Below are 11,335 nucleotides of genomic sequence, written 5' to 3'. Positions count from 1 at the left end.
ATGGGTGAATGCTGTATGTCGGCTGAAGAATTGGAGAGAAATAAGATACACCAGGAGATTGAGAGACAGCTTCGCCGGGACAAGAGGGAATCTCACCCGGAGTTAAAGTTGTTGCTTTTAGGTGAGTCATGGCGTATGCTATGTATAATTGGTTATTCGGCAACTTTATGGAAAGGGCATATTCACCTATGCTACTCCAAGTTGATTTTATGTAATTCAATAATTGTTAGAAGAATAGCCCTGGTCTAGATAGCTTTTCGACAATTATTTTAATCTTGCAAATTAACATTGGACTTTCCTCAAGTGGTTCCCATCCTCTGTGCAATGCAGTTTAGTGTAAACTCATAACTCAACTTGTCTTTACCCTGCTAAAGATCAGTGCCATTTAAAGGCCCAGTGCAGTCCAAACCTAGATTTTCCTGGGTTTTATATTTCCACACTATGAGGTTGGAATAATACTGTGAAATGGTGAAAACAATAATAATTCCCATATAGTGTAAGAGCTGTTTGAAAAGACCGCCTGAAATTTCAGCCTGTTTTGGTGGTATGTTTTGGCCTGCCTGGAGTCATCACCAGGCGGTAAATGAGTTAATAGACCAATAAGAAATAGAGTTTCTTTCAGTTACAAATAAATTGAAGCTGTGAAAGTTCAGAATAATCCACCATATTCATGTTTAATAATTAAAATAAGATAGCCTTATATTTATTTTAAAACAATGTAGCCTATAAACTTGCTTTCTTTAGTCATCAAATCACATCAAATTGTATTTGTCACATGCGCCGAATACAACCTTACTGTGAAATGCTTACTTACAAGCCCTTAACCAACAATACAGTTTTAAGAAAATAAGAGTTTTTTAAAATATTTACTAAATAAACTACATAAAAAAAAGTAACACAATAACAATAAAGAGGCTATATCACAGGAGGTTGGTGGCACCTTAATTGGGGAGGATGGGCTCGTGGTAATGGCTGGAGCGGAATCAGTGGAATGGTATCAAACACATGGTGTGATGCCATTCCATTTGCGTCGTTCCAGGCATTATTATGAGCCGTCCTCCCCTCAGCAGCCTCCACTGGGCTATATAAAGGGGTTCTGATACCTAGAAGCTATTTTCGGTCATAAGAGACGTTAGAATAAACATTATGTACAAAATAAGTTACAAACAATGCGAAAAAAACAACACAAAATAGCACAATTGGTTAGGAGCCATAAAACAACAGCCATCCCCTCCAGCGCCATGAGATGAACATCTAGTCCATTTATCACCTCTATGGAACAGTAGGCTGCATCTTCCCTGACAGGACAAGTTTTCTTATCATAGTTGTTCTCCAGAGAAGCCCTGGGCAGTTGAATAGGTATGAGTCACTCCAAACCCCATTCTCCACATAGAAACCTGTTAAACCAGTAGATCATTGAGCCGACACTCAGAACAAGGCTACACTGTTTATCTTTGGGATTTTCAGCCCTGAAAAAGGTTAGTATTAATGGCAGAGTAATTACAGTCAGGCCGAATAACAGTAGGCTATATTTTTTAAATTACTGTCTGTACCTCAGCATGACATAGTTTAAATGTACTGTACAAAGTGTGACTGAATTTGTAGTCTAGGGGCGACTGATGTTGAGTGGGCATTATCATTCATAGAACAGTCCTTCAAAACTACTTGGAGGGGGACCAAGAAGCACTTGCTGAAAGCCTCCATCCTACCATCACACTTATCTAAATAAACTGAGTTACCTGCATCTCTCTTCTATCCAAACTGTCATCTAGCACATTTTGACTCTCTGATCAGCAGTTATAGCTATGTGTGGTATGTGGACAAGTGGCAGTAGTTGGCCCTGGCTTGCAGTTGAATGCAACAGTCATGTGAGGCCAACTATATCAAATCAAATTTGATTTGTCACGTACACGTGTTTAGCAGATGTTATAGCGGGTGTAGCGAAATGCTTGTGCTTCTAGCTCCGAAAGTGCAGTAATATCTAACAAGTAATATCTAACAATTTCACAACATGTACCCAATACACACAAAACGAGTAAGGAATGGAATTGAAGAAAATATACATATATGGACAAGCAATGACAGAGCGGCATGGACTAAGGTACAGTAGAATATTATAGAATAGAATGCAGTATATACATATGAGATGAGTAGTGCAAGATATGTAAACATTATTAAAGTGACTAGTGTTTCATTTCTTAAAGTGGCCAGTGATTTCAATAGGCTGCAGCAGCCTCTAATGTGCTAGTGATGGCTATTTAACATAATAATAATAATAATAATAATAATAATAATATGCCATTTAGCAGACGCTTTTATCCAAATCGACTTACAGTCATGTGTGCATACATTTTTACGTATACACACATAGTCTGATGGCCTTGAGATAGAAGCTGTTTTTCATTCTCTCGGTCCCAGCTTTGATGCACCTGTACTGTCCTCGCCTTCTGGATGATCGCGGGGTGAACAGGCAGTGGCTCGGGTGGTTGATGTCCTTGATGATCTTTTTGGCCTTCCTGTGACATCGGGTGCTGTATGTGTCTTAGAGGGCAGGTAGTTTGCTCCCCGGTAATGTGTTTGGCAGACCGCACCACCCTCTGGTGGTGCAATTTAATGTCAGTATTTGTCATAGTAAAATGATTACTAGCCACACCGTGTTATTGTAATAGCTACATGAAGGCCTACTGCACTATTGCAGAGTTTTCACACAGTGCATTTTACTACTTACTATCAAAACTTGGATTGTTCTTAGGTCATTTTAGGAATGCGTTAAGCATTACAGGACATTGAAGAAAGGTCAAACCAATCTTATCCTTCAGCTTTAGTTAACAAACATCTCAATGTTTTCCTGCTCTAAAGGTCATGTTACTGGCCAATAAGCCAAAGTAATACATGTGGATGAAGTGGTGCCTTTATGTAACACACACCCACATGTAACACACACGTTCTCGTACACACACACATACGTACATAAACTCACACACGCACACACACACACACACACACGTTTGTTTTACTATCCTTGTCTGGACCAAACAATTGATTCACATTCAAAAATCATATTTTCCCTAACCCTAATCTTAATCCCGAAACCTAACCCCGAAACCCCTAACCCTAATTGTAACCCTAATTGTAAAATGTAACCCCTAAGCATAAAATAGCCTTTTTCCTTGTGTGGACCGGCAAAATGTCCCCACTTCTGGTCCCCACAAGGATAGTAAAACGAAACACACACACACACACTCAGGTTTGTGCTCAATTAACAATTTTGGAATTGACTCCAATAGAGCTCGCCAGCTTGTAGTCCCAAAAACTGGAAAATAGTTACCTCTGGTTTGTCTACCCATTCCTATGGGGAAAGAATAGGGTATTGGGATAAAGCTGAACATAAGGTCTGAGGTTACCATAGGCTTAGGAGATCTGATATGTTTTGTTCTATGAGATAATATCAGTCAGTTAACATGACCTTTATATATTATGAAGCCTTTTATGTGCTTTGTGCTTTTTTTAAATTACATAAATACTTCAAAATCCACAAAGTGTAGTTAGCTGATGAAGATTATCTCATAGATCAAGACGTATAAGATCTCTAAGCCTTTGTTTACAACAGACCTTATTTCGGCGTTTATCCAAAAACCCTACAAAAACTCAACTTTCCCTAGGCTTTGTCCAACAAACCATGGCAGAGTTAGTACCTACAAAAATACTCCATTACTATTTCTCTCTATTCAACTCATGAGTTGAACTTCAAATTGAATTGTCCACACACCACATGATGTAGAATTTGAGTGACAGGAAGTAGAATTGAATTCAGTGCAATTCAAACAAATTCCACTCAGTTATAGAACATTACATTTTAGTCATTTAGCAGACGCTCTTATCCAGAGCGACTTACAGTGAGTGCATACATTTTCATACTGGCCCCCGTGGGAAACGAACCCACAACCCTGGCGTTGCAAGTGCCATGCTCTACCAACTGAGCTACAGGGGACTACATGAGAGTTTCATTGAATCTGACAGGTCACACTTCCAGATACCAAAGAATATATGCAATTGTCAGATACTTTTATCAAAAGCGACTTACAGTCATGCGTTCATACATTTTACATATGGGTTGTAGCGGGGATCGACCCCACTACCCTGGTGTTACTAGTACCATGCTCCTGAGCATGCTACTGAGCTACAAAGGAGCACTTTTCTCCAGAAACAATGTTCATATACTCCTTTAACCTTAGTGCTCAGAACAGCCAATTATATTTCCAACAACCATTTAATTTGTTTGTCTTCTTTTTGAAGACTTTAGGGTCCACTTGAGAGTTAAACTAATACTGGGACTAATTCTGGGAAATGTAGTATTTTCCCCATATTGAACAAAATGTAAGCGATTAATGAAATATAAGAACTACTACTAATATTCGCATACAGGTTTGTTTTCCTTGATCATTCATTTTAAGATTGTCCTGAAAATCTATTGTTTCATCAAAATTTGATATGTGTATAACAACATGTTTTATGTAAAATATGTGTATTTGTATAGACTACACCTAATATAGAAGAGGCATTTTGAATTTCACTGAATTCAATTCTATTTCCTTTCATTCAAATTTGAATTGCAATTCTGTATCCTGTTTACTACTTAAATTCAAGAATTGAATTGGAATTTGTGAGGCATTCTCAATTCAATTCTGAATTGAGCCCAATCCTGACACTCCTTTCCCAGGGACTGGTGAGAGTGGGAAAAGCACCTTCATCAAGCAGATGAGGATCATCCATGGGAGGACAAGCGAGGCTTCACCAAGCTGGTGTACGGGAACATCGTCATTGCTGTTCAGAACATGATGCAAGCCATGAAGACCCTACGGACTGATTTCAAAGATCACCAGAACATTGCAAGCAGCTTGTCAGAAGATTCAATTTCAGCTTTATTATCATACTAATGTGTTTTTATAAAGGGGCTTGATGGTTCATAAGTTTAAGTATCAATCTCTAGGAACATCTACTCTGTGAATAGGTTTTTATTGCCATATCTAAAACTACATCTCTGTGTGTTCCAGAGCCATGCAGACAAGCTGAGCAGGGTGGAGGCAGACATATTGACCACCCTGGAGCCATGGCAGGTGGATGGCATCAGAAGACTGTGGAGTGACCAGGGCATGCAGAAGTGCTATGAGCGCAGGAGGGAGTACCAGGTCTCTGACTCTACAAAATAGTGAGATGTGTCTTTTACTTATAATTCACTGTATCACAATTCCAGTGGGTCAGAAGTTTACATGCACTAAGTTGACTGTGCCTTTAAACATCTTGGAAAATTCCAGAAAATGATGTCATGGTTTTAGAAGCTTCTGATAGGCTAATTGACATAATTTGTCACGTTCGTTTAAGGACGGGTCAGACCAAGGCGCAGCGTGAAATGCGTACATGTTTATTTCACCGATAAACACACTAACAAAACAACAAACCAACGAAACGTGAAGTCCTAAGGCTAAACACAAAACAAGCCTACTCACGGAACAAGATCCCACCACTAACGAGTGCCAATAGGCTGCCTAAGTATGATCCCCAATCAGAGACAACGAGCGACAGCTGTCTCTGATTGGGAATCGCACCCGGCCAAACATAGACATACAATCCTAGAATTAAAACATAGATAACACAACATAGAACACCACACCCTGACTCAACATACCAGAGTCCCATAAGTCAGGGCGTGACATCATTTGAGTCAATTGGAGGTGTACCTGTGGATGTATTTCAAGGCCTACCTTCAAACTCAGTGCCTCTTTGCTTGACATCATGGGAAAATAAAAAGAAATCAGCAAAGACCTCATAAAAAAATTTATAGACCTCCACAAGTCTGGTTCATCCTTGGGAGCAATTTCCAAATGCCTGAAGGTACCACGTTCATCTGTACAAACAATAGTACGCAAGTATAAACACCATGGGACCACGCAGCCGTCATACCACTCAGGAAGGAGACGCGTTCTGTCTCCTAGAGATGAACGTACTTTGGTGCGAAAAGTGAAAATCAGCAAAGGACCTTGTGAAGATGCTGGAGGAAACAGGTACAAAAGTATCTATAGGACCTCAATCCTATAGAACATTTGTGGGCAGGACTGAAAAAGCGTGTGCGAGCAAGAAGGCCTACAAACCTGACTCAGTTACACCAGCTCTGTCAGGAGGAATGGGCCAAAATTCACCCAACTTATTGTGGGAAGCTTGTGGAAGGCTACCCGAAACGTTTGACCCAAGTTAAACGATTTTAAAGGCAATGCTACCAAATACTAATTGAGTGTATGTAAACTTCTGGCCCACTGGGAATGTGATGAAATAAATAAAAGCTGAAATAAATAATTCTCTCTACTATTATTCTGACGTCACATTCTTTTTTTTTATCGCACTGCTTTGCTTTATCTTGGCCAGGTCGCAGTTGTAAATGAGAACTTGTTCTCAACGGGCTTACCTGGTTAAATAAAGGTGAAATAAAAAATCCTAACTGACCTAAGACAGGGAATTTTTACTATAATTAAATGTCAGGAATTGTGAAAAACTGAGTTCAAAAAGGTGTATGTAAACTTCCGACTTCAACTGTACTTCTACTATACTTTTTTCCTTCCTTCCTTCCTTCCTTGCAGTAATCTCTGATCTAACTTGTTTGGATCTTTGAAAGCTATGTACTGTAGTTGAGCTCTTACCTCCACTTATTTAGTCATGTTAGATCAGTGATTACTTCAAGGAAGAGTGGAGGGAATGAGGGAAGCAAGTATTCCCCATATCAGTATTTCAAATGACACCCTAAAGGTAGTGCCCTATAGCGGGAATAGAGTGTGATTTGAGATGTGTTCCAAGTTGTTTTTATCAGGATGTTGGAGGTCAAAGGTCAGAGAGGAGGAAGTGGATCCACTGTTTTGAGAGGGTCACCTCCATCATCTTCCTGGTGGCTCTCAGTGAGTACGACCAGGTCCTCTATGAGAGCGCCAATGTGGTGAGTTGTTTCTCCCATGGTCACATAAAGTCAAATAAATTATTTTGGGTACTGTAAAATGTACTACTACTACCAGCCAGGTAGACTCCATTGTGTGTGTGCGCAGTAGTGTATAATCAAAGATGCTGTGTGAACACTGCCGTAAGTGTTTTTAAACTTATATTATTCTACCAATAACAAATTGAACATGATCTGAATCTCCCTACATATAAGAGTAGGTTAAAGTGTTTATGTTCCTTGCAGAATCGACTAGAGGAGAGCAAAGCCCTGTTTACAACCATCATCACCTATCCCTGGTTCCAGGAGTCCTCCATCAACCTCTTCCTCAACAAAACAGACGACCCAGAGGACAAGATCTTACACTCCAACCTGGCAGACTACTTCTCAACGTTCACTGGTTAGTACACTAAACTAGTACACTGGTAGTCATGCATTTAGTTGTATATTCATGCTCCAACCTTGCTGAGTACTTTCCTAAGAACATTGGATAGTCATGCCTTGATATGTGTGTGTAAAATATATTTTACATATGCATGGTTGGGGTCAATTCCACCTAGTTCATTAGAGTTCATTCCTATATAAAAAACAAAGTCCATATCCAATTCAAGTGACAGGAACTGGAATTGACCCCAACTCTGACCGTATTAAGCACGAAGCGATTCCCAGTGTATTTTACGTACATTCTTTTTCATAAATGTCTTCTTTGAAGGTCCCCGGAGAGATGCAGAGTCTGCTAAGATGTTCATCCTGAATATGTACAAAGCGCAGCACATAGGCCTGTACTACCACTTCACCTGCGCTACTGATACAGAGAACATCAGAGTTGTCTCCAAAGCTGTCAGGGACACAGTCTTCCAAGTAAACCTGGTTGGGTTCAGCCTGGGTTAAGGGTTTAGGACTAGCGTAGGCGCAGATCTGTGTTATTTTAGTTCCGGGTTACAGTTTTGCTACAGAGTAACTGTGGTCGTGAATAACACAGTTTCTTACTATAGCAGGGTCAGAGATCTAAGCAGGGGTCATAGCACCGACAGCAGGACTTCAGAAACATTTTGATATATATATATTTTTTCAGCAGTTGTCACAGTGCTATACAGATACCCAGCCTAAAACCCCAAAGAACAACCAATGCAGATGCAGAAGCACAGCGGCCATGGAGTTTTTCCTAGCCACTGTACTTCTGCATTGCTTGTTCTTTGGGGCTTTAGGATGGGTATCTGTAAAGCACTTTGTGACACCTGCTGAAGTAAAATGGCTTTACAAAATACATTTGATTGAATTTGATTGTAAAAAGTATGAATTGTAAGAACTAACAGACAGTCTCCTGAACGTCATGATGAGATGGGCTATCAGTAGGCTATCCCATCTGTATGACATGGTTGATGAGACAAAAACCCTGTGAAGAATGTTGCCGATCCTGAATCCCTGCCTGCACTGTTCCTGCACGTTAAGAGGAAGTAAAGTAAAATATGCCTACAGAGTCAAAGTTCCTTAGTTTACATTTGTGTTGTAATGGGTGCGTTTCACATTGTGTATGTTTCATGATTGACACTTTGCTCCTTTTTTGTATTTATAAAACTTCAAATAAATTATCAACACAATTATCAACACATTCAAAGGATTCTGGAATGGTCACTGGTTTGTTAATGTATGTGCAGGTATCTTGGCAATAAATCATTAAAATCGACCCTATGGAGAGTTCTGTGTTACTAATTTCTCACAGGAAATGTAGAATAGGGAACTAACCTGTGGTTTAATATTTTAATAGTTTATGATAGTCTATATAATATATTATAAACTGGGTGGTTCGAGCACTGAATGCTGATTGGCTGAAAGCCGTGGTATATGAGACTGTATACCACGGGTATGAGAAAAGTATTTTTACTTTTCTAGTTATGTTTGTAACCAGTTTATAATAGCAATAAGGAACCTCGGGTATGTGGTATATGGCCAATATACCACGGCAAAGGGCTGTATCCAGGCACTCTGCATTGCATCATGCGTAAGAACAGCCCTTTGCCATGGTATATTGGCCATATACAGTGAGGGGGAAAAAAGTATTTGATCCCCTGCTGATTTTGTACTTTTGCCCACTGACAAAGAAATGATCAGTCTATAATTTTAATGGTAGGTTTATTTGAACAGTGAGAGACAGAATAACAACAAAAATGTTATAAATTGATTTGCATTTTAATGAGGGAAATAAGTATTTGACCCCTCTGCAAAACATGACTTAGTACTTGGTGGCAAAACCCTTGTTGGCAATCACAGAGGTCAGACGTTTCTTGTAGTTGGCCACCAGGTTTGCACACATCTCAGGAGGGATTTTGTCCCACTCCTCTTTGCAGATCTTCTCCAAGTCATTAAGGTTTCGAGGCTGACGTTTGGCAACTCGAACCTTCAGCTCCCTTCACAGATTTTCTATGGGATTAAGGTCTGGAGACTGGCTAGGCCACTCCAGGACCTTAATGTGCTTCTTCTTGAGCCACTCCTTTGTTGCCTTGGCCGTGTGTTTTGGGTCATTGTCATGCTGGAATACCCATCCACGACCCATTTTCAATGCCCTGGCTGAGGGAAGGAGGTTCTCACCCAAGATTTGACGGTACATGGCCCCGTCCATCGTCCCTTTGATGCGGTGAAGTTGTCCTGTTCCCTTAGCAGAAAAACACCCCCAAAGCATAATGTTTCCCACCTCCATGTTTGACGGTGGGGATGGTGTTCTTGGGGTCATAGGCAGCATTCCTCCTCCTCCCTCCAAACACGGCGAGTTGAGTTGATGCCAAAGAGCTCGATTTTGGTCTCATCTGACCACAACACTTTCACCCAGTTCTCCTCTGAATCATTCAGATGTTCATTGGCAAACTTCAGACGGGCCTGTATATGTGCTTTCTTGAGCAGGGGGACCTTTGCGGGCGCTGCAGGATTTCAGTCCTTCACGGCGTAGTGTGTTACCAATTGTTTTCTTGGTGACTATGGTCCCAGCTGCCTTGAGATCATTGACAAGATCCTCCCGTGTAGTTCTGGGCTGATTCCTCATGATCATTGCAACTCCACGAGGTGAGATCTTGCATGGAGCCCCAGGCCGAGGGAGATTTACAGTTATTTTGTGTTTCTTCCATTTGCGAATAATCAACTGTTGTCACCTTCTCACCATATATACCAATCACTGTACCACACCCCCTCGTGCCTTATTGCTTTAATATATAATAGATGGGTTAAAGTATGGAATATTGCCAGAGTCACCTAATTTTCTTTTTGAACAACCCAGATTGTGTGTTTCAGTGCTTGATTTGGGCTGGATCTGTCCAGAACACCATACTGGCACTTCCAATTTTGGGGGAATTGCATCCCAACTCATGAATATTTGAGCCTTATATATAAACATGTCTAGTTAGATACCTTGCTTTGAAGTAGCCTACCTTATCCATTTGATCCCTGATTTATTGAATGAGGGAATCATTTTATAAAGACAAACGTATTTTGTTGTGTAGTATATGAAGAATTATGAGTTTGCTAATGTTTTCAAGTGGAACCTGAGAGGATGTTTATTTAGCGTCAGAGGGAATTGTTTTGTAGTGACACCCCTGTTCGTTGGAGACAGGTGATTGGACAGTAGAGGGAGCCACCCATATTTTTGTATATCTTATAAGTATAGGCTAGAGACAGAGAACGTTAGAGCAGACATTGTAATTTGGAGGACACTGCTCTCCAGATGCTATATACATCTGTACACTTATGCTGAAATCTTGTGATATGAATAAAACTTATGATCAAAGTTCAGTATAAGCGGACTCCTTTGTTTAACAGCAATGATTAGCAACATTGACTCGACACTACAAAATGGCGTCACGAAAAGGGACGGTCTGCATCTCTCCTTTGTTCCATTCATGGGCGCCGAGCTGACTCTCGTTCCGAAGTCATGGCCAGATAAGGGTGAGTTTCCTCACCACTTTGGGCATTTGTTAGTTCGGAGGCTATTTGAGTGTGTGCTGGAGAGATGTACCGTAAAGGACCGAAGTGTGCTGTGTTGCTTTATTGCTGAGAACTAGGGGTCTGGCCTAACCATTCTAAATTTCTTTGCACTGGTAAACAGCGCAAAAGGGGGGAGAGAGCCTATAGAGTGTCTATAGAGATATTTTGCTTGAATAAGAGTTCAAGAACAATCGATTGAGAGAGGAATTATGCCTAGGCAGAGATGTATGTAACTTAGAGCCGCTGTGGATCATGGACAAGCCCTGATACAGGCGACCTCTTTAAGGTGGGCCAGAAATCCTATAACGAGTTAGATGTGTTTTAGGTGAGTCCTGAGGACTAGAGACCGTGGTATATTGATAATGTATATTATCGCTCAGCTGG

General features: G+C 40.5%; 1 pseudogene; it reads left to right on the top strand.

The window, feature by feature from the left end:
- LOC121573521 lies at positions 1–8,640 on the top strand (annotated as a pseudogene).
- Positions 8,641–11,335: the final 2,695 nt, after the last annotated feature.

The sequence above is a fragment of the Coregonus clupeaformis genome, chromosome 9 (genome assembly GCF_020615455.1).
Source record: "Coregonus clupeaformis isolate EN_2021a chromosome 9, ASM2061545v1, whole genome shotgun sequence".
Lineage (NCBI taxonomy): Eukaryota > Metazoa > Chordata > Actinopteri > Salmoniformes > Salmonidae > Coregonus > Coregonus clupeaformis.
Note: the sequence above shows the minus strand (reverse complement) of the source record. Positions and strands in the feature narration are given on the sequence as shown.